This window comes from Schistocerca serialis, chromosome 1 (assembly GCF_023864345.2).
Source record: "Schistocerca serialis cubense isolate TAMUIC-IGC-003099 chromosome 1, iqSchSeri2.2, whole genome shotgun sequence".
NCBI lineage: Eukaryota > Metazoa > Arthropoda > Insecta > Orthoptera > Acrididae > Schistocerca > Schistocerca serialis.
The window spans coordinates 218,701,053-218,724,766 of NC_064638.1; the positions used below are offsets into that span (position 1 = coordinate 218,701,053).

General features: G+C 39.2%; 1 protein-coding gene across 1 annotated transcript in view; it reads left to right on the forward strand.

The window, feature by feature from the left end:
* The first annotated feature begins 17,795 nt into the window (after positions 1 to 17,795).
* LOC126457212 (protein LLP homolog) overlaps positions 17,796 to 23,714 on the forward strand; it is a 42,733-nt gene continuing 36,814 nt past the window's right edge. The window contains exon 1 of the mRNA XM_050093321.1: positions 17,796 to 17,925. The gene's annotated coding sequence lies outside the window, so the exon portion shown is untranslated. The remainder of the gene's footprint in view (positions 17,926 to 23,714) is intronic.

Below are 23,714 nucleotides of genomic sequence, written 5' to 3' on the forward strand. Positions count from 1 at the left end.
TCACCTTCAATTTTAATCTCACCCTTGAACCTTTCTTTTCATTTCCATCATTGCTTCTTTTATGTATAAATTGAACAGTAGAGGCAAAAGACTGCATCTCTGTCTTACACCCATCTTAATCTGAGCACTTCATTCTTGGTCTTATCATTCTTTGGTCTTATGGTTCCCTCTTGTCACAACAAGAGGTGAAATCCCTGGTGGAGAATATGAGGCATTTGTGACAATCCTGAGGGTTATTAAGTGGGAGAGAGGGTGTCCCTTTATGGCTGGTAATCAGAGGAGCAAAGAATATTGAGTATTTGTTGAGGAAATAGAAGCAGGATATCCATTTCTGAACAAACAGATGAAGGTAATTTTGGCCTGTTAAGGCCTCAGCTAGCCTTGCAGTGTACTAGGAGACCAACTGCCCTTGCCTGAGTGCAGATTATATTTGCATCATCAATAAATCAGAGCTAAGTTGCAGTATAACTAATTAAAGCAATTAATATGGACTGAAATATAATGCTAGAGTTTAGTCAGGATAAGACAGCTTGACATATAATGCTCAAATAACATGCTTATTTGGTGTACACAGAAAATAGCACATTAGATGTTGAAGCTCATAAATATTAAGTTCCATTATTTCAATTGATGCCCTTTTATAGTGATGTCTTCCAACAAGAAATGAGCATGAAACTTCCTGGCAGATTAAAATTGTGTGCCAGACCGAGACTCGAACTCAGGACCTTTGCCTTACGCGGTCAAGGCAAAGGTCCCAAGTTCGAGTCTCAGTCCGGCACACAGTTTTAATCTGCCAGGAAGTTTCATATCAGCACACACTCCACTGCAGAGTGAAAATCTCATTCAGAACAAATGAGCAGTTGCTCTTTTGAGAAGCTACTCTTTCATTACTCTGTAGTATATGGTAATCATCTTTATTTTCTGTTTTGTAATTATGAATGTCTGTGCTGTGCTCCATATTTTCCCTTACAACATCATTTTCTTTCAGAAAAATGCAGAATACTAGTAATTATTTTAATTGCTCTCTCTTCTAGAGCCTGAAATCTTCCGATTAGACTGCAGGTGCACCCCTTCCCAGATCTCAATCATATGTTACTGTGCTAGGTGTTGCAGCAGTTAATGCAGAAATTGAATCCAAATCGAAGACTGACCATCCAAGTTATCCCTGGTTTCTCTGAATTGATTAAGGTGATTGCCCCAACTGTTCCTTTGGAAATGATACAGCTAGTTTCTTTCACTATCCTTATCCTGTCTATGCTTGTGTGACATCTCTAATGACCTTATTGTTTATAAGACAATAAACTTTAATCTTCCTTCCTTGCTTTCAGTCCCTTATTGCCTATATGAATATTTTAGTCCATAGTCTATTTGTCTGAAGACAGAAACATTAGTATTTGTTGCAGCTATGATGTTTTTTTGATTCCAAATGTAGCAGATACCTTTCTGTAAAGGTTTTTTAAACTACTGCCACCACTCAGTGGTAGTGGTAATTAAAAAAAACCTTTACATATTTCTTGAGACAGTCATGGTCGAAAAATAGTCAAAATGGCTTCAAATTCTTAGATACCTTTCTTCCATGTAAAATGATTACTGTGCTTGGTGTATATAATTAGTGCAGCTACTTACGGAGGTTCAATGTGGGCAATAATCATTGTAATGCAGTGGAACTTGGTAGATATGGTAATGTGGAACTGCTTTTTGCAGGAAAAAACGTTATCTCCAGTTTTGGTTACCACGTGCCAATCTAGTGCTGTACACCATTTGTATGACATCCACACTGTCATTTGACATGCTGTAATGTGAGTGAGTGGTATGGCTATCGAGAAGGGAGACCATACACTGTTAATGAAACTGTTTTATGTGAACAGCAGCAGCCACTGACTGGAAAATCTGAGGAGAGGCCTGATCTCATTAATTAGTTTAAAAATTATGATAATGAAATTTGAAAACACAATTGAGCTCGGTGTGGCACCTGTAAAAGGAATGTGTCTTATACGGGTGGAAGTTATTGACGAGGTTGCTGTAAGTCACCATGCAGCACATTCCTGGGTGGTGCTAGTGCTCATGCAGTGCCACGAGAATTGTCGGTCCCATGGTCAACACTAAGTAACATTTTGTCATCTATTTTACAGTAGTATACATACAAGATCCAGACAGTGCAGCAGTTGACAGACAGTGCAGCAATTGACATCTCATGATTCACAGCAGTGTTCTGAATTTTCTCTTCAGTTTCTAGTAGAGATGAAAGTCGATGGCATGTGGCCAGGCAACATTCTATGGAGTGACGAAGCACATTTTACAGTGCAAGATGCAGCCCATAGAACTGCTGAATCTGGGGTACTGTTATACCACATGCTGTGCTCAAAAAGCCGTTCCACTTCACTGTATGTGACTTTGTGTTGTGGATTCACAAGCACCTTTATTCTCTCTCTGTTTTTCTTTGAAGGGAATACACCCGGAGTGCCTGTCAGGTGTACTGTGACCTTCTGATTTGGAAGAGTGCAACTGTATGGAAACCACTATTTTCATTCAAGATGGGGCAACATCTCATGTTGCTCACCCAGTGAGAGATCTGCTTAATGCAACCTTCCATGGAAGTGTTGTCTCCAGAGGTTTTCCAAAAGCACAGCCTGCAAAGTCACCTAATCTGAATACAAGTGATTTTTGACTCTGGGGATATCTAAAAGAGCACGTGTGTCAAGAACATGTTCGGCCTCTACCAGATCTGAGGCCCTGTATTCAGGAATATGTTGCTCAAATACCACTGGAAGAGCTGCTAGCAACTGTTGATCACGTCATTTTATGGATGCAGCATCTTGTGGATGTCTCTGATGCTAATATTGAACAAACTATGTAAGCAGTGGTTAATAATAAAATCAATGTTACTAAAATCAACATTATGCCTTTCTCAGTTGGTTGACTTTTTCTACCCACATCCCATTTCTATTCCAATTCACATGGAAACATTTCTGTACACCTTTCTTGCATTCAAAGCACCAGATTTGCACCTGATGGCGAAAATTGGACCTAACTTTTTCCCAGCATATATCGTTTCTGCATTAACACATTAGCATATCTACCCCTTTTTGCTGCCGTAGGATAATTACAGTTCCACACTGACCTCCATGAGTAGCTGCACTGTAATAATAACCACCCAGTATATTATAATTTAACATAAACTTCATCACAAGAGACTTATTTTTATTAGATATTACTTTTATGTTGATAACAATATTATGAAAAAAAATTATGAAAAGGATTGTTGCTACTCACCATGTAGCAAGATGCTGAGTTGCAGATAGGCACAACAAAAAGACTGTCAGAAAGTGAGCTTTCAGCTAACAAGGCCCTCTTCAGAAGTAGGCAAAACACACACACACACACACACACACACACACACAAATGCAACTCACACACACATTCGTGACTGATGAGGCCACACTGTGAGCAGCAGTGCAGTGCATGATGGGAGAAATGATTCAGTTGCTCCAGTTCTGGTTGGTACTGTGTCATGAGGGGAATGCTCTTCTGGGGCCAGGGGCCAGACAGTGGGAGGGGGGGGGGGAGGGGGGGAGACACAGAAAGACAAATGCCATGTTCTTATCAGAAAACCCTCAACATTATGGCTTTATACAGAAATAGGAGACATTAATGAATCCAGTGGAACATAAGTAGTCTACAATACTTTAAATATGTCTGCTTGTGTCTGCATATGTGTGGATGGATATGTGTGTGTACCCGTCCTTTTTTCCCCCTAAGGTAAGTCTTTCCGCTCCCGGGATTGGAAGGACTCCTTACCCTCTCCCTTAAAACCCACATCCTTTCGTCTTTCCCCCTCCTTCCCTCTTTCCTGATGGGGCAACAGTTTGTTGCAAAAGCTTGAATTTTGTGTGTATGTTTGTGTTTGTTTGTGTGTCTATCGACCTGCCAGCGCTTTTGTTTGGTAAGTCACATCATCTTTGTTTTTAGATATATTTTTCCTACAATACTTTCTTTGTTACAAGAACATTTTTCAACAATATAATGAAATAATAAGCAACCAGTTGCAAAAAAGAAATCTAATTTCTTTACTGGTTTGGGGCACTTAGTGCCTTCTTCATAAGGTTATGCACACCACATTATTTGCGGTAAACTGGTAAAGTAATTAAATTTCTTTTATGCAACTGGTTAATCTCTCATTGCAAACAGGTTAGAATGTTGCCAGTGAAAAAAGGGCCTCATTCAATCTTATGCAGCCTGGGCTGTTGATTTATATGGCTTAAGTAGAAATCCCCCCCACGAACCATGGACATTGCCGTTGGTGGGGAGGCTTGCGTGCCTCAGCGATACAGATAGCCGTACCGTACCGTAGGTGCAACCACAACGGAGGGGTATCTGTTGAGAGGCCAGACAAACGCGTGGTTCCTGAAGAGGGGCAGCAGCCTTTTCAGTAGTAGAAGGGGCAACAGTCTGGATGATTGACTGATCTGGCCTTGTAACACTAACCAAAATGGCCTTACTGTGCTGGTACTGCGAATAGCTGAAAGCAAGGGGAAACTACAGCCGTAATTTTTCCCGAGGGCATGCAGCTTTACTGTATGGTTAAATAATGATGGCATCCTCTTGGGTAAAATATTCCGGAGGTAAAATAGTCCCCCATTCAGATCTCCAGTTGGGGACTACTCAAGAGAACGTCGTTATCAGCAGAAAGAAAACTGGCATTCTACAGATTGGAGCTTGGAATGTCAGATCCCTTAATCAGGCAAGTAGGTTAGAAAATTTAAAAAGGAAAATGGATAGGTTAAACTTAGATATAGTGGGAATTAGTAAAGTTCGGTGGTAGGAGGAACAAGACTTTTGGTCAGGTGAATACAGGGTTATAAATACAAAATAAAATAGGGGTAATGCAGGAGTAGGTTTAATAATGAATAAAAAAATGGGAGTGCGGGTAAGCTACTACAAACAGCATAGTGAACACGTTATGGTGGCCAAGATAGACACGAAGCCCACACCTACTACAGTAGTACATGTTTATATGCCAACTAGCTCTGCAGAGGACGAAGAAATTGTATGTATGATGAGATAAAAGAAATTATTCAGATAGTAAAGGGAGACGAAAATTTAATAATCATGGGTGACTGGAATTCGATAGTAGGAAGGTAGAGAAGGAAACGTAGTAGGTGAATATGGATTGGGGGTAAGAAATGAAAGAGGAAGCTGCCTGGTAGAATTTTGCACAGAGCATAACTTAATCATAGCTAACACTTGGTTCAAGAATCATGAAAGAAGGTTGTATACATGGAAGAAGCCTGGAGATACTAGAAGGTATCAGATAGATTATATAGTGGTAAGACAGAGATTTAGGAACCAGGTTTTAAATTGTAAGACATTTCCAGGGGCAGATGTGGACTCTGACCACAATCTATTGGTTATGAACTGTAGATTAAAACTGAAGAAACTGCAAAAACGTGGGAATTTAAGGAGATGGGACCCGGATAAACTGACTAAACCAGAGGTTGTGCAGAGTTTCAGGGAGAGCATAAGGGAACAATTGACAGGAATGAGGGAAAGAAATACAGTAGTAGAAGAATGGGTAGCTTTTGAGGGATGAAGTAGTGAAGGCAGCAGAGGGTCAAGTAGTTAAAAAGACAAGGGCTAGTAGAAATCCTTGGGTAACAGAAGAAATATTGAATTTAATTGATGAAAGGAAAAAAATATAAAAATGCAGTAAATGAAGCAGGCAAAAAGGAATACAAATGTCTCAAAACTGAGATCGACAGGAAGTGCAAAATGGCTAAGCAGGGATGGCTAGAGGACAAATGTAAGGATGTAGAGGCTTATCTCACTAGGGGTAAGACAGATACTGCCTACAGGAAAATTAAAGAGACCTTTGGAGAAAAGAGAACCATTTGTATGAATATCAAGAACTCAGATGCAAACCCAATTCTAAGCAAAGAAGGGAAGGCAGAAAGGTGGAAGGAGTATATAGAGGGCGATGTACTTGAGGACAATATTATGGAAGTGGAAGAGGATGTAGATGAAGATGCAATGGAAGATATGATACTGCGTGAAGAGTTTGACAGAGCACTGAAGACCTGAGTCGAAACAAGGCACCGGGAGTAGACAACATTCCATTATAACTACTGACAGCCTTGGGAGAGCTAGTCCTGACAAAACTCTACCATCTGGTGAGCAACATGTATGAGACAGGCAAAATATCCTCAGACTTCAAGAATAATATAATAACTCCAATCCCAAAGAAAGCAGGTGTTGACAGATGTGAAAATTACTGAACTATCTGTTTAATAAGTCACGGTTGCAAAATACTTTACATACGAATGGAAAAACTGGTAGAAGCCGACCTCGAGGAAGGTCAGTTTGGATTCCATAGAAATATTGGAACACATGAGGCAATACTGACCCTACAACTTATCTTAGAAGATAGATTAAGGAAAGGCAAACCTACATTTCTAGCATTTGTAGACTTAGAGAAAGCTTTTCACAATGTTGACTGGAATACTCTCTTTCAAATTCTGAAGGTGGCAGGGGTAAAATACAGGGAGCAAAAGGCTATTTACAATTTGTACAGAAACCAGATGGCATTTATATAAGAGTCGAGGTTCATGAAAGGGATGCAGTGGTTGGGGAGGGAGTGAGACAGGGTTGTAGCCTCTCCCCAATGTCATTCAATCTATATATTGAGCAAGCAGTGAAGGAAACAAAAGAAAAATTCGGAGTAGGTATTAAAATCCATGGAGAAGAAATAAAAACGTTGAGGTTTGCCGATGACATTGTAATTCTGTCAGAGACAGCAAAGGACTTGGAAGAGCAGCTGAACGGAATGGACAATGTCTTGAAAGGGGGGTATAAGATGAATATCAACAAAAGCAAAACGAGGATAATGGAATGTAGTCGAATTAAGTCAGGTGATGCTGAGGGAATTAGATTAGGAAATGAGACACTTAAAGTAGTAAAGGAGTTTTACTATTTGGGGAGCAAAATAACTGATGATGGTCAAAGTAGAGAGGATTTAAAGTGTAGAATGGCAATGGCAAGGAAAGCGTTTCTGAAGAAGAAAAATTTGTTAACATCGAGTATAGATTTAAATGTCAGGAAGTCGTTTCTGAAAGTATTTGTATGGAGTTTAGCCGTGTATGGAAGTGAAACATGGACGATAAATAGTTTAGACAAGAAGAGAATTGAAGCTTTCAAAATGAGGTGCTACAGAAGAATGCTGAAGATTAGATGGGTAGCTCACATAACTAATGAGGAGGTATTGAATAGAATTGGGGAGAAGAGGAGTTTGTGGCACAACCTGACAAAAAGAAGGGATCGGTTGGTAGGACATGTTCTGAGGCATCAAGGGATGACCAATTTGGTATTGGAGGGCAGCATGGAGGGTAAAAATCGTAGAGGGAGACCAAGAGATGAATACACTAAGCAGATTCAGAAGGATGTAGGTTGCAGTAGGTACTGGGAAATGAAGAAGCTTGCACAGAATAGAGCAGCATGGGGAGCTGCATGAAACCAGTCTCAGGACTGAAGACCACAACAACAAGAAGAGAAATTGCAATTTTCAAATGATTGTGTGGGTAGAACTACGTGGATATTAATAATTGAAGTTACAGTGCTGCTTATTCTCAACCTGGAATTGAGAAACAATGTATTGAGGAAATTGGATCATTCTCTGACAGAAGTAATGTGAATGGCCCAAACCCACAAAACTGCTCACTCAACGCAAAGTTTGTTATGACAGAAGAAGACATTGCAGAGACATTTCTGCAGCACTGGTCATGCAAAATGTCATCTCCAGTGGTCCAGATGATTCCGTAAACAACTATACTACCAGTGTCTGGTCACATCAGTAGCAGCACAACTATTGTTTCTTTTGCCAAACATGCAATGCACGCTCCCAATGGTGTGAAACATGCCACTGATGTGGCAAAAAGATTACTTGTAGGAGGTCTGTTTTAGCAGTTCCCCTAACTGATATGCCCCACTCTGTGAAAGTGAAGCAAGCAAGTGATCATTGTACCCAAGTGCAGATTTCTCTGAATTCAGCCGAGAAAATGTACTTAAATACATTCATTAGCAAAAACCATGTGAGGTAATTCGTGGGACATAGGACACCAGTGCTTCTGTATCATTGTTACACCCATATAATTACTTAAGTTTAGGTCACCACCTTCTCAGGAAGCCAAGACAAATCTTTGCATCTTTTAATGTCATCATATTTGCTTGAAAAGTTTCCAGTTTTACCAACTTACAATCAAGTCACTTATCTAGTAAATTTTTTAGTTTTAGTTGACGCCAAAGTGGACAAAGTTTTTGGGATAGTCTTTACATGCCTTTGGAATTTCAGTTCATGAAACAGTGCATGCCATGCAATGTGAAGATCTTTGCACTGCCTTTAAGATATGCTCAGATCTTCTCAGCTGGATTAGGGAAGGCAATTGATTTTGGAGCACACATCACTCTTAAATCAACAGCTGCTCCATGTGTTTTCAAAGCTAACTGTTGCACTTGGCTCTAAGGGATTCCCCCAAAACAGAGCTGATTAGACTCACTCATGAGGATGTGTTAATGTCTGTTCCCCATAGTCAGTGGGCCACTCCCCTGATAACAGTACACAAACCCAATGGCACCTTGAGGCTTTGTGGCGATTTTAAAGTAACAATAAACACACAAACGGAAATGGCAACTTGTCCTCTCCTGACCCCAGATCAACTTTTTACAAAAGTAGGTACTTTATCCTGTAAAATTGACCTCACAGAGGCATTTTTTCAAATTCCCTTGCACCCAGCATCACAATCTTAACTAGAGCGCCATTTCCCACTTGCTGTTTACCTTTATAATTGGTTACCTTTTAGAATCACTTCAGCCCCTGCCACATTTCAGCATTGTATGGGTCATGCACTAAAAAGTATTTCCAACTGTTACATATGTTGGCAATATTTTGATCAGGGGTTCAACCTTGAGTGTTTGTTCTAGAGGCAGGCAGCAAAAGGACTTAAATGCAAACTACACAGTTGTTCTTTTGTGCAACCTTCCTTGGTATATTTAGGGTTTAAAGTTTCAGCAAATGGACTGGAACCAGTGAGGAATTATGTTGCACCTATCAATAAAATATTTTTAAAAAATGAAAAAAAAAAAAACTTTGAAGTTCTTTTGGGTAAGATCAACTATAGTGGTTGATTCATTGTAAACCTAACAGAACTCTCCTACCCACTGAACCAGCGATGATGTGAAGGTGCACATTTGGAATGGTTCCCTTGCTGCTAACAAGCTTTCCAAGCTTCAAAAGACTGCCTTAAGCAGGCACCACGTTTGACAACATACACCCCTGGTCTGTCTCTGGTAGTAACAACTGACAGGGCCATCTGTGGTACTGGCACAGTCCTGTCCTATAAATACTCAGACAGTACTGAGTGCCCCATCACACATGCTTCTAACACCTATCTGCTTCTGAGCAATACAATGCTCAAATAGAGTAGGGACCCTCACTATCATTTATGCAGTTCAGAAATGTCAAGTATTCCTTTGTTGTTGTGGTCTTCAGTCCAAAGACTGGTTTGATGCAAGTATTCCTTTATGAAGGGAAATTTCATCTTGTCATAGATCATCACCTGTTGCTTCGCTTACCAAAGTAGATCGCCCATTGCCTCCAGCCATTCTACTTGTCTAATCTTCATTATTCTATCCACTATTGAGCAACAATGTTACATGAAAATGCAGATGCAGTGTCCCATTCCACATGGGATCTGACCTAGCCCTCCATCAAAATGAACTGATGTGTTTCCAGCTTGATTCAGAACTGGATTTGGCAGTTTCAGCATTTCCCTTAACGTCACTTAACCTATCAGTTGCCATCTGCTAAACCTTTACGTTATGCCACCTCACTCTGTACAAACAGGTGACTGGACACACTTCCTGAGAGTGAATTTTGTCCCTTCTGGCCATAGTGGCATCGACTACGTCTTACCCGAGGGGTTATGTTATGGATCTTGGATGAGGACCACTACTGCATCCACATTCCCCCTTCTCTTTGGTGGGAGTGCTCCACCTACTGCACATTGTCCTTTGGAGTGTTTACATCCTATGACTTGAAATGATTTTGTGCCCTTAACAGGCTACAACATCTTCGCATCATTCTTTTTCATGTGACCTCCAAGAGTATTGTGGAATACTTTATCTTTACCTTCAAAACCCAGATCTTCAAAGAAATTTTTTGTAACACTTCACCTAATGTCCTTTACAGTTTTCTGGCAACTTACAAGCTACTTTAATTAAGGGCTGCAACCTGACAGAGTGGCTGCAGGGGCACCCTTACCGCATTTTCTTGAATATCCTACGTTCACCATCAGCACACATCACTGAGGCCTGTCCCTTCTGGATAGGCAACCTGTGTGGACCAATTAGTTTGCGCACCACCCACGTGGATCTATGGGATGATTTCTGTCTGCCACAGATCCAAGATGTATGCGGTGGCCTCTGCCCTTAGACTTCTGGTGTAATCAAAATCAACTTTGCCTCCATCAGGATGCTCAGCAGCCACTTACTTTCTGCCCCCGTGAACCTTCTGGTACCACAATGACTCGCGCATCTTCCATTGAGCCTTGGCCTTCCACAGTTATGCTCACGAACATTGTGAACTTTTAACCACCACCTTTCCCACTGATGGCTCCCCTGGACCACACACTACCCATGAGTTCTTGCCCAGCAGACCATGCTTGGTGGGCAGGAGTGGGTGTCAGGAGGGGGTGCTGTAGTGACACTACCCAATGTCACTACAGAAACTGAAAACTTTGCACATCATCACTGTTCACTACTGTGTCACCACTACCCAGGGGTGTTCTCTGATAGGAGCACACCAAAACCCAGCATATAAGCCAACCCAATTTGGTCTGAGTTGGTCGTGATGTGATCTGTAGAGTGCATGGCAAATGTGCTATCACTCTGGCTAAGCTGTTTATATTGTGACTCTATCTGTCATAGGCGTAACTTTGATATGGAAACTTTGATATGGAGTGAAATGGACTTTGCTTGGGATTACTGACTTAAGGTAGTTTGCATTGTTTCTGAGTAGCATCCTGCATATAATTCGTCTTGGGAATAAACCTCCTTTGGTTGTGTGTATAGACTACATTTTACAGAAATAGCATGGACATAAACTCTGTACAGTTGTTCTTTCATGTATTTCTAGAATTTTTAATTACTAATTATCTGTCCCTGTCTCTTTGTTGAATTATGATCTGTTAATTCAAGGACTATGAATTCGTTTTCCACTCCTCTAGTAGTTTTGTGTTCTGAAACAACGGTAATAACTCTTTTGTCATACAAGTCGTAAGTATATTCCTTCTACCAGTCTGTCAGTTTTTCAGATTACAAAAGAATGCTACCTATCATGTCCTTAACTATGTTATTATCAGTTCACTGTAGTTATTTAATTTTAAAGTGTATTCTGTATGTGCTACTTTTGCTAGTCTTCTACCTCACTACACATTTTTCTCATTCAGGTTTTTTTTAAAATAATACTTAATGATTTAAGTAAAGGATGGTATTTAATTTTTTTAAATTCCTCTGTATATGTAGTGTATGCAGTGCTGCCTCCTGTGTAATTTGACCATCACACTCCCATCAGTAACAATATTATGAAAGGAAAATTTCCACACACCATATAGTGGAGATGCTGAGTTGCAGATAGACACAACAAAAAGACTGTTCCCAATAAAGGTTTCAGCCTGTAAGGCCTACGTCAAACACACACACACACACACACACACACACACACACACACACACACACACACACACACACACACACACGACTGCAGTCCAAGGCAACTGTAGCCACAGTGGCTACGGTTGCCTTAGACTGCAGTCATCTGTGCAAGTTGTGTTTGCGTGAGTGTGTGTCTGTTGTCTATTTTTGTTGAATGCCTTACAGGCCGATAGCTTTATGTGGAACAGTCTTTTTATTGCGCCTACCTGCAACTCAGTGCCTTTGCTATATGGTGAGTGGCAACTTTCCTTTTCATAATATTGTTACATTCCATCCTGGATTTTCCATTGTTTGATACTTCTGTCTGTGTTTAGCAGACCATGTACAGCCCCTGCCTTACCTACGAGATTGTTGGTAAACAGACGAAGCAGGGCACTGTGTACAGTCAAGCCCCCAGCAGCAGCCACAATGTCCGGGGGTGCCAGATTTGCCACTCCGTGACTCGCCAGTTACAGCACAGTCATGTGCTCACATGGTACCACGTTGTACCCATCCACAGGTGGCTACATAGGTCTGGGCTCCACCCAGAGGAGGTCAGACACATCCCGGACCATGACAGATGAGAACCATATCAAGTCTGTGTAACAGATCCCGCCTGTTGTAATGACTGCCGCTCCTGAGTTGTCATACTATGAGCCATATCCACTGTGACCCCTGTGGAGAGGGGCTAGGAGCTGAAGTGGCACAAGGATGAATTAGGATGTTTCACGTATTGGGTGGGTGACAATGTGTCATTCTGGGAGGGGTAGAAAGAATCATAGCTAAGGGTGTTCCTCATTCCTGGATACAGTAGTTAGTAGTTAAAGCACTGGCAAAGGATATAGTTATGTTGTTCCAGTGCAGGGTTATACTGGATAATGAGAGGGGGAAGGTGCTCCTTTGCAGGGGGTTCATGAGGATGTTCGATGAGGAACAGGTTTGAATAAGGCACGAGAGAGCTGTTTGCAAACTAGGTTTTCATGGTAACCTTATCTTTGAAGGACATAATAAGCCCTTAGGATCAATGGCCAATGGATTACTTGTAACTGCAGATGCACGATTTACAGATGTGTTTTTCACCCACTGGAGAAGATCAGTTCAACATGTTTCACAATTACAAGTCTCTTTCATTGTACTGAATTGAAAATCATGTTGCAGGTTTGTTTTGCATACTTCTATTCCATGTTGTGTCACAGAATCATCTTCTGGGATAGTGCAGCTAATGTAAAAGAAATATCTATTCAGTAAAAGAGAGCAGTATGAAAACTTTGTAATCTGTATCAAACAAACACCTCTTCAACTATTTTGTAAATACACTCACTTCTCAGTACATTTACTTCTTGCTGATAAAAAATCAGGTCCATCTGAATAATGGTTTAGACAACAACAATTCAAGACACACAAATAATTTTCATGTAGACTTTGTTTACGATTCAGAGAGGCAGTTTGTATTCTGATGGATGGATGGATGGATCTATCTAAAAACACAGATGATGTGACTTACCGAACAAGTGCTGGCAGGTCAATAGACACACAAACATCCACACGAAATTCAAGCTTTCGCAACAAACTGTTGCCTCATCGGGAGGAGAGGGAAAGACGAAAGGATGTGGGTTTTAAGGGAGAGGATAAGGAGTCAGGAGTCATTCCAATCCCGGGAGCGGAAAGACTTACCTTAGGGGGAAAAAAGGACAGGTATACACTCGCACACACACACACACACACGTATCCATCCGCACATACATTTCATGTGGATGTTTGTGTGTCTATCGACCTGCCAGCACTCACACAGCCGTAACCATCATCTCCAGCAGCTCGGCCAGAGCGGCATTCATGTCTGAGCTGCTAGAGATGTGTTCATGAGGTGTGCTTGCTTGTATGAATGTGTGTGCAGAAGAAGACTTTGGCTGAAAGCTAAATGCGTAACAGCATTTTCATTGTGTCCATTGGCAACTCAGTGTGTCATCCTCACTGTGAGTAGCAATAGTTCTCTTTGATAGATCGTTAATATTCCAACCTGGAGTTTACATTGTTTGAAAAGAAAAAACATACTGTTCTGACCATGCCTGCAAATTATCTGGAGTTGAGTAATGAAGATTCATGTTAATTATAAATAAGGCTCTGTTCTTATGGTGCTTATATAAATGCTGTTCTAAGACAAATATTAATGCAACATTGTCAATATTTAACAAACAATAAAAGAGGTAAACAATGGGAATTTAATATAACTGAGGAAGCCGTATCACTACTTCCTATTGTTTTGCAGTTATGCCTAGATATTCAATCGGTGTAAATAAGTCAAGCAACTTACCATTAATACTGCATTAAAAATTACATGAACGTTATCATACCTATACAAATTAGCTTATGTTTATTCACTGTAATAAATATACAGCCATTCATCGCACCAAGTGGAAATTTTGTCCAAGTCATCCTGAATATCTCTATGACACTTTGTCATGTACAACAGCAAACAGTTGGGACTGATGCTCACCCTATTTGGCAATCTAACTATTCTGAAGCATTCGTGACATTACCTTTATCGCTGATGAACATTCACCATCCAGGACAATTCTGTACGTACAGTATTTCTGTAACTTGTTCAGACCAGTTACTTATAGCATTACCAGTTCTCTATGCTCAATCTTTTGTTATATCTGCAGTGTGGTACAGGGTAGAATGGTTTCTGGAATTCTATGGTTAAAGCATCATCTATATCTATGATTTCCAGGATACTGTGTGTAAAAGGAGAATCTTGTTTCACACAACTGCTGCTTCCTAAAATGTATATTGCATTGCATTACGAAAAGAAGTTTTTCTGACAATAAAACTCATATAGTATGCTCAATGACCCTGGTCATTATTCTAGAATTTTGCACGTTCTTTTGTTCCTTTTCCATGTAGGAGTAATCTGCACTTTTGCCCAACCACATGGTGCTGTGTAAGAGTTTTGTGATAAATGCACTCCAAGAAAGGGGTGAATCTCACAGAGTATTCTGCATAAAACTGATTTCATTAGGGCCTGCTGCCTCAGTCATTGCAACTATATATGTTACTCTACAACATGAAAGATGCTTATTCCTTTTTCATTGTGTCAAAGTGTTTGTGGAATGGTCATATAACGATATTCTTGTGTGTGTGATTTATTTAGGCTGTGAAACTTAGTGCTTTGTCTTACCATTTTCTGCCCTTTTATTTCTGCATGTAACTCAATTCGTAAAATGTTACCCAGAAAAGCCAATTGATTGCTAATAACTGTCTGTCTAGAATTTCAGTTACTAGATGTATTTGATTATTTACTCCTACTTTTTGACCATTAAGTGAGCCAGGATTTGAAAGGCACAGTATTTTTCACTTGTTTCCTTGTCCCGAATTGTTACTCTCGTACATGGTAGGGATCTGTTACTCACATGACATTCAAACCTAGTAGGGACCATAACATATTAAAAGTAACCATGGATTGTGTTTGGTTGGTAAATCATTCACTGAAAGTGAGGAGTAAGAACAGCAAGTGACATAGATAACCAAATACATCACAAATCTCTTTTCATTGGTCTTTGACATCTTATACTTACTCACTCCTTTATTTTATTTATTCCTAATAATAAAATTCAGTTTCAGGTGAACTGTAAATTTCATAGTCATAATGAAAGCCATAAAAATACTTTTCATGTAGCTTTAGCCCCCATCCTGGATGCAGAATAGAGTTTTGTGTTCTAATACTAAAATATTCGGTAAAAGTTAGATAGCTGATCCCCCACCCTTATATTTTATTCGCTGCAGACTCTTCATTACCTTACCTAATGTATGTTTTTGCAGTTTATCTTGCAATTTTAGTTTCTATCATTAAAGGTGCTTTTCAATGAAGGACAGAGATAAACAGTTCACACACAGCTGCACCAACCAACAACTGAATTATTACCTTTCAACCAAAACCTACACCTTGTCCTGTGATACAAATCAGTCTGTCGCCACAACAAAGATTTTAGAAGAAGCAACGTCACAATTTAACCAGTTACTGATCAAGTTAACATCATATGTAAAGCAAGAAATACGGTAACTAAGCATAACCAAGGAAGCAGCACTTTCTTCAAATAACTTTCATGCTTCTTGCATGGCATTAAATTAATTGTTCGCCAAGTACACATCAATAGTTAATTATCAATGTAACTTCTAACAACTGCATCTCTCTCTCTCTCTCTCTCTCTCTCTCTCTCTCTCTCTCTCTCTCTCTCTCTCTACACATCACCTACGGAATGGCAAGTACAATCTTCACATTATATTTAGGCCTACATTACAGTCAATTCTCCAGTCTATTTAATTTTTCTCTAGTGAGGCAAGTGCAGACTTACAAGCATTTCATTCTTTATATTGTAAAAGCTTAGCAATCACATTTATGGTGCTACCTTTCACACTGCAAAATCTAGCAATTTGTGGATCGAGTTTTCATCCTCTGCAATAGAACACACTGACTAATTTTGGAGAACAGAGCAAAATGTCTCATCTACATAGTCCTGATGCAGACCATCAGACAAATGGAAAAGAAGGAATCTGGTACAGCAGAGCAAACTCAGATTTACAGCTTGTATTATAACACTTTAATCCTACATATCAAACAAAAACAAAACAAAATAATACATAATTACATAATATTACAGATCAAACTGGGTTCAGTACATCAAGACAAAGAACAGAACTAGCTTAGCCAGTGAAACAAATGCTTCATATTTGTGTAATTTATACTACGAATTGCTCAAATGCCACAATGTGTTCCAAAAATGACTGCAATTGGTTGATGATAATCATATTTTTATTTACGACAAGGAACGCTCCAAACATGCAGGAGTCTACAACAATTTGCTAATGTTGCAGAATACACATTTGTAACTTGTGTAATAGAACAAACTCAACTACAATATGAACAGCTGATGATAAAAGTTGACACATGGTTTATGCAGCGTAATTTCTGAAATACTGAGCAGAGCAAGCTTCATTTTTATTTGATACCAATAGCACTATGTGTTTCCCAAACGAACAAGAATTCAAATATAGTAATGACGTGTGCACAGTGTTTGAGAACATTCCCTTGAAAGCAAAGTGTCTTCAATATGCAAAAACATTTATCATTAACTTTGTAATATATGCACCACCGACTTTATGGCTAATACAAGAACTTATTCTGAAGAATATATACACATTCTGAAACAAAATGATTGTCTAATATTTGCGTTGCAATTTAAGTGAAATGACAACCAAATCAAAATGATTCAACAACCATACACGTTTTCGTCGCTGTATGAAATATACAGAAAGAAATCCTCTTCGTGGTGCTCTTGATACAGGGAACCCATAGTTGCACTAGTTGGTGGAATTACGTTGTTGACGAAGAAGAACAAGGCGTCCTCTGGCCTCAGATGGATCCTCTTCCTTATGAGAAAGTAGAACTGGCCCACTGTCAAATCTGATGGAACAAGATATTTCTTCTTGTCCAGATCAGCAAGCCTTGATTTCGGAGCTTTCTCCACAATGACGGGAACTCTATCTGGATACTTTCGTCTAATTTTTTCGCCTTCTTCTTTCCTTTTCTCAAAAGGATGTTCTTCTTTGTATTGAAACATCATTCTAGACTAATGTAAATAACTCGGATTGCACAATACAGCTTATCTTACGTCTTCCCAAAGGCAACGCGTACACCAAAGATACCAGCAACGAGAAAATGACGACTCATTTACCCCTTCTGCCAAAACTCGCTTTCTATCCATGGACCATTGATTATTATCATCCAGGGTATATTTATAATTACAACAATGTCTCTTCCACATTGCACTACAGTTATGAACACTCAATAATAGTTTTCTTGGAAAAATAGTGTCTTATATTAGAATAATGTAGACTGTAATATTTACATTTATCTCAAAAAGTCATTTTAAGCGATTACTTAGGCAATGACTTTCTTTGTGCTCCTCTAAAATTATTAGATAAACGTAGTATGTTCTCTTCATGCAAAGGGAGATGCAATGGAGAAATGTGCTCGGAACTATTTGCCAAAGATAGTACTAGAGAAGCTTTGCCATCGGAAATGTGTGTTTGTTTATGTTTCGCCAGTTCGCCTGCAGTTGAGGTTATGTTATATACATTCACGTGGTATAAAAAAAGCTAACGATTTTCCTTAGGACTACAGCATTTGTAAGTAGCTCGTTTATTTAGTGTCGTAGGTTATCATAAAACTTCTGAACATGAGCATAAAGGTAGTGATATTCATTAATTGGTTACGTAAATAGTATTAAATGCCATACTGAGGTCCCTGTACAAACGGATCTGTATCAGTTTTAAAACAAGTATTTGATTGGCAGCTGTCAAGTACTTCGCAGGTGGTAACAGGCCTGCTGGAGCTTCAGTTTCCCAATGGGTCTATGTATTCAGTTTACAAGTGTGCCAAGTGAAATAAAGGAATCGTGATACTTGATTATACAGATTTGTTGGTTGACAAACTGTTTGTTGTTTTAATATGATACTGACAAATGTTGAAGTAGGCCTACGTAGTCCATCATTTGCAGAGATCAGTATGACTAATGATACCATTTTAAAGCACATGTGTTGATACTTTCTTTGTAGCCATATCTTTTTGAGTGACTCAAAGCAAATCGTGCACGAGTTGCTGGAATATTTTATTTTAGCATTTGTGAATCATTATTGTGTTGGAGCACATAACTAAAATCATACCATCTACATATATACTCTGCAAACCACCGTGAGGTGCATGGCTGTCGGTACATCTCACTGTTCCACTTGTTAGGGTTTCTACCCGTTCCATTCACTTATGGAGCATGGGAAGAGTGATTGTTTGAGTGCCTCTGTGCATGCAGTAGTTATTTTAATCGTATCCTCGCGATTCCTATGTGATTGATTCTAACTGGATTGTAGTATTTTCGTAGAATCATCATTTAAGGGCGGTTCCTGAAACTTTAACAGCCTTTCTCGGAATTTTATGTCTATCTTCAAGAGTCTCTCAGTTCGGTTCCTTCATTGTCTCTGTAACACTCTCCAATGGATCGAACAGACCTGTGACCATTTGTGCTGGCCTTCTCTGTGTATGTTCAATATCCAGACAGTACTATTTGGACATGGGTCTCGCACACTTGAGCAGCATTCTAGGATGTGTCACATGAGTGATTTATAAGCAATCTCCTTTGAAGACTGTTTGCGCTTCCCCAGTATTCAGCAAGCAAACCAAAGTCTACCACCGGCTATACCCACGACAGCCTATGTTACCATAATGTTTCATTTCCCTACAAAGTGTTACATCCAGGTGTTTGTATGAGTTGACAAATTCAAACGAGACTAATTGATGTTATAGTCATAGAATTCTATGTGCTTTTTTGTGGAGTGCACAGTTTTATATTTATGAACATTTAAAGCAAGTTGCCAATCTTTGAACTGCTTTGAAGTCTTATCAAAAGATGACATAATGAACTAACAAGAGATGCTGCATATGACCTGCTTTTGTCAGAAAATAAATGCACAACATTGTAGGTATTAAAAAGATAAATTCTTGTAGATTGACTATGGAAGGGAAAAGAATGGAAATTATTTATGTATTGGAGTATGCTACAGACTAAGAATATAAACAAACACATATTTAAAACCTTATGGCTGTTGTGTAATTGTAGATGTGCATTTGATATATTTATAGCTTCTTCTGGGCACAATAAATTGTGATGTAACTTTCAGAGTATCATTTGCCCATGTGATTGTCTTCTGCTTTTAATTTACAGTGCTCAAGATGTTAGACACAAATTAAAAACTGTCAGTTGTGTGCATGTAAGAGAAACAGTTACGCTTAAAGGAAATGCAACTGCAGTATATAATTATCATATGGAATGGCATCTTTCTAGATGTAGAGAAAACAAAAGCTGGGTTATGTTTTCAAAGGAAGACTCACTGTTGGATGCAAATCTTTTGATTTCATGCCACTTTTAGAAAATTCGTTGAAATTTTCTTCCTTTTTCTTGTTAATTTTCATTGGTTGAGTGTATTTCATTATGAACTAACTTCAGAATAATTCAATATCAGATACAGAATTTTCACATTAGTTGCTTGCTAATGTAGCATGGCAATTTACAAAAACAGATGGTTCACCCAAAGGAAGAATTCTGCATCATTTCCCAAACCTTTATCAGTTACGTGTATTTGACAAACAACAATTGTTATTTCTGAGGCACATTTTCACAATGGGAAGACACCTTTTTTTCTGTTTTGTTTCACCCAGACATGTTTCAGCACATTTTGTGCAATCTTCAATGGTTTTTTTTTTTTAACTTACATGATACTATTGGAAACTATTGGTGGTGAAAACTCTGCCTCCAAAACAGAAAAAAAGGTGTCTTGCATAAGGCGGAATTCCTCTTCCCATTTTTGTAGCAAGCACGGACATAAAAAGAAGAAATGCAACGCCACGAGATGATTAACATTTTCATAACTCTAAAAATAACAGCAATCTGTTTCTTTGCATATAGCTTGGAAGTAAGTGGTGTGTCAGAGTGCGGTAGCGGAAGGCCCTTTTTTTGAGAATGTTCATTGTTATTGATATTTGAGACTTGTTGATGTGAGATGTTAAACAGATAAATTTGAGTTTAAACTCATTTAAAGCCAAAATTGGTAAAGCCTTGGAGACGCAAGGAAAGATTTCTCTTTTTACATCCTGCTGATGTTTGAAACAGCAATACTGAAATTAAATACAGGTAAATATCCCCATCTAAGCAATGTCAGAAATATGCTATAGAGGTATTCTATATGAGAACGTAAGCTTCCCCAGAGGAATGTTAGTTAACTATAACCATCAAATATATCATTCTTTAACCTGAAGATGAAATGCCATAGAATCCCAAAATAAGGACAGTCCTCGGAACAATCAGCCCTATCTTCTTTTTTTTTTTTTTTTTTTTTTTAAAAGGCATATAGAAATTCATTGACCGATTACCATGTGCAGCATAACAGTAAAGGCCCTCCCACCACTTACATGTAGTATTTGCCTCTTGGTTAAAATTGCAACAGTAAATTAGATTGTACTGAACTGTTCCACTTCTTTCTTTCAATTGTGGCAATGAACCAAAACTCAGTCGTAATCAAACCTTATTATTTCTTTCAATATTGCTTCAACTTTATGTAAGCAGGATGAATGAAGTGAACTGTTATTATTACACTGCCAGGGGAAAAATTGCTACACCCTGATGGACAAGGCCATTTTATCAACAAGTGAGGTGACTGGTGCTTTACCATGGTAGGAGTGTATGATGATAAATTCAGACCAAGTAACTAACTTGTGTCAAAGTAAAGGGTGCACAAACTATCACATTAATATACAGTAAAGGATGCCTCCTTTGGCAGCAACTCAGGCTTATGTTCTTGCATGCAAATGATTATAAAGTTGCTGAATGACATCCTGCAATAGATTGTCCCAAGCATTTTGTGACCTTTGTTCTAGTTTGGCAGTGGTTATTGGGGGCCCTGGAGTACGTATGTGTTTCAGTTGGCAAGAGACCTGATGATCTTGCTGTCCTGGGTAGTTGTTGTACAGCACAAAGATTGTGTAGCCTCATGACAGCCCTATGAGAACATATATTGTTATACAGAAAAAATGTACATCACCTTCCTGTTGAAGAAATGGCAGTAGCTTGGAGAAAACAGTCTGCAATCTGTTGGGCACTGGTTATTTTACCCTGTAGAAACACCAAATGTGACCACAAATTGTAATTCACACATCACGAAGCCGGGGATGTGCTCCCTCTACGCCATACATTTGTATGCCCATCGCTTGCATACCAACTGAATGAACTCTCTTCACTGAAGACAGCAGAGCACCTTTCCATTCTCCAGTCAACTCCTACACAATATCAGAGTAGCCATGCTTGGCAGTGTCACAGTGTCAGCAATAGCCTGGCCAGAAGCACACGTTATCTTAATCCTGCTGCAAGCAAATGGTTCCCGATAGCCCCTGATGACACAGTAGGTGCAACACATGTCTGGATTTCATCTGGATGATGGTCTGTCAGCCACCATTGCTCACAAAATGCACCGTCTTGATGCACATCTTTTTACAATTAGCTGGACCACAGCGAGGAAGGGTGGAGTGATTGAGTGAGTCTGGATTCAATTTGTGTCTTTTAAAACATTTATTGAAGACCAAATTTGCATAAAACTTCGGTCGCTGATGACCTCCACAAAAATTTCTGTTTAAAGTGTTTGAAGATTACTGGAATGGTAGAAAACATTGAAATCTTGAAACAATAATTACTTTAGTTCTGAAACAGAAAGGAACCAGCTACCTCACAATTAAATTAATAAACTTCACAATTTAATAAAGCAGCCAAAACTTTATCCCACAGTAAATTTCAATGGTGTTTCCTTTAGCAAATAATCAGAAATGCCTCTCTCATACTGACTTGAGAGTTTGACATAAACATAGCAGCTGATACCAGTACAAGTCAGTAACTAATTAACAATTTCACACTGTAGAAAAGAGTCTATAGCTATAGATATTAATGCTCTCTAAGTAGTACATAATTTGAGGGGAACATAGCTTCCCTTTTTTTTTTATAAATGTCTGGTTGTGTCCTGACCACTGCCTCATCATTAACAGGTCAATTAGAATCCAGCATTATTTTGTCAGTTCACAGAAATATAATACAATGTTGGCTCTTACACCAGAAACAGCTCGGTACTAGACATTTGCATAAACCATCTACTTGAACCCACTGCCACCAGTATTGGCCACCAGTATTGTTTCAAACTAATACCACCATATTAATAACTGTTTCAACAAGTGGACCTGAACTAGTTGTCTATACAGGACCATTCTCATTACACAATATCATTTAGCAAATACGTTCTGAGCAGTCATCTAATCTCTGAAATAAAGCTGCACAATTATAGCACACCAATTTCGATCACCAAGATCGGTAGCAAGAAATGGATGCACTATCTAATACAGTAGTGCCAAAAAAATGATGACATTAATATTTCCATGTGACAGTATGTGTAGCAAATATTCCATCAACACAACAGCTGCGTTTCACATCTGCCCTCCAGAGACATACTATGTGTAGGCCACCTGCTGCAAGCCACCATATACATCCATCAAGTTTCATGCAGACCCACAATGCGAACCCATTCAAATGGCTGAAACTGTTCAACTGTACATACTCATTGATAGGGCATGACTGTTCCATAGAATGAAAGTTGCAACTCTAAACTCCAGACAGGTTGAAACAAACGGTACACAGACAGGCCTCCCAAAATCAACCTGATTGCCTATATCTGTGACAAACGCATTGCCAACACTACACCCTCTTGTATTGCATCCTGCTGGCACCAATACAATCTTTGAGGGTGTTGCATTTTTTCTGCCATGTATTAGTGACCACATAAAGCAGTGAAATAAACGTACTGGTACTGTATCATCCAGTTCTGGAAGTGATTGTGCTGGAAGGGACTTTTGTTTGTAATAACAAGATCAATTGAGGTCGGGCAGTGGCTCTGTTGAAAAGGGCCAGTGAGTGAAATAAGATATTGCAAGAATGATCCATCTTTATTTGCTTAAAGTGATTTAGAGAAATAATTATACATTTTTGGTAATGAATTACTGCATGGGAGCTAAAGTCTGTTGCCTCAACTGCTACACCAATGTGCTCAGTCATGAGGGGAGAGTTGTACAGTGATACAGCATACAAGGGAGCTACGGGATCTCACAATGAGAATTTGCATGAGACCTTGATAAGTGAACAGGTATGCAAAGAAAACAATATGTGCGAAATTGGCATTTTGCAATTGCTCACAACTTCGGATGAGGTCATGTAATGTGTGGTAGTTCTCTCACAATACAGTGGTTGGCGAAAGTCCGTATCTAACCTTGTATTCTGAAAATACCCTGTCTAAGAAGGATTAGAAATGTAATAATGGCAATAGAGATGGGGCCA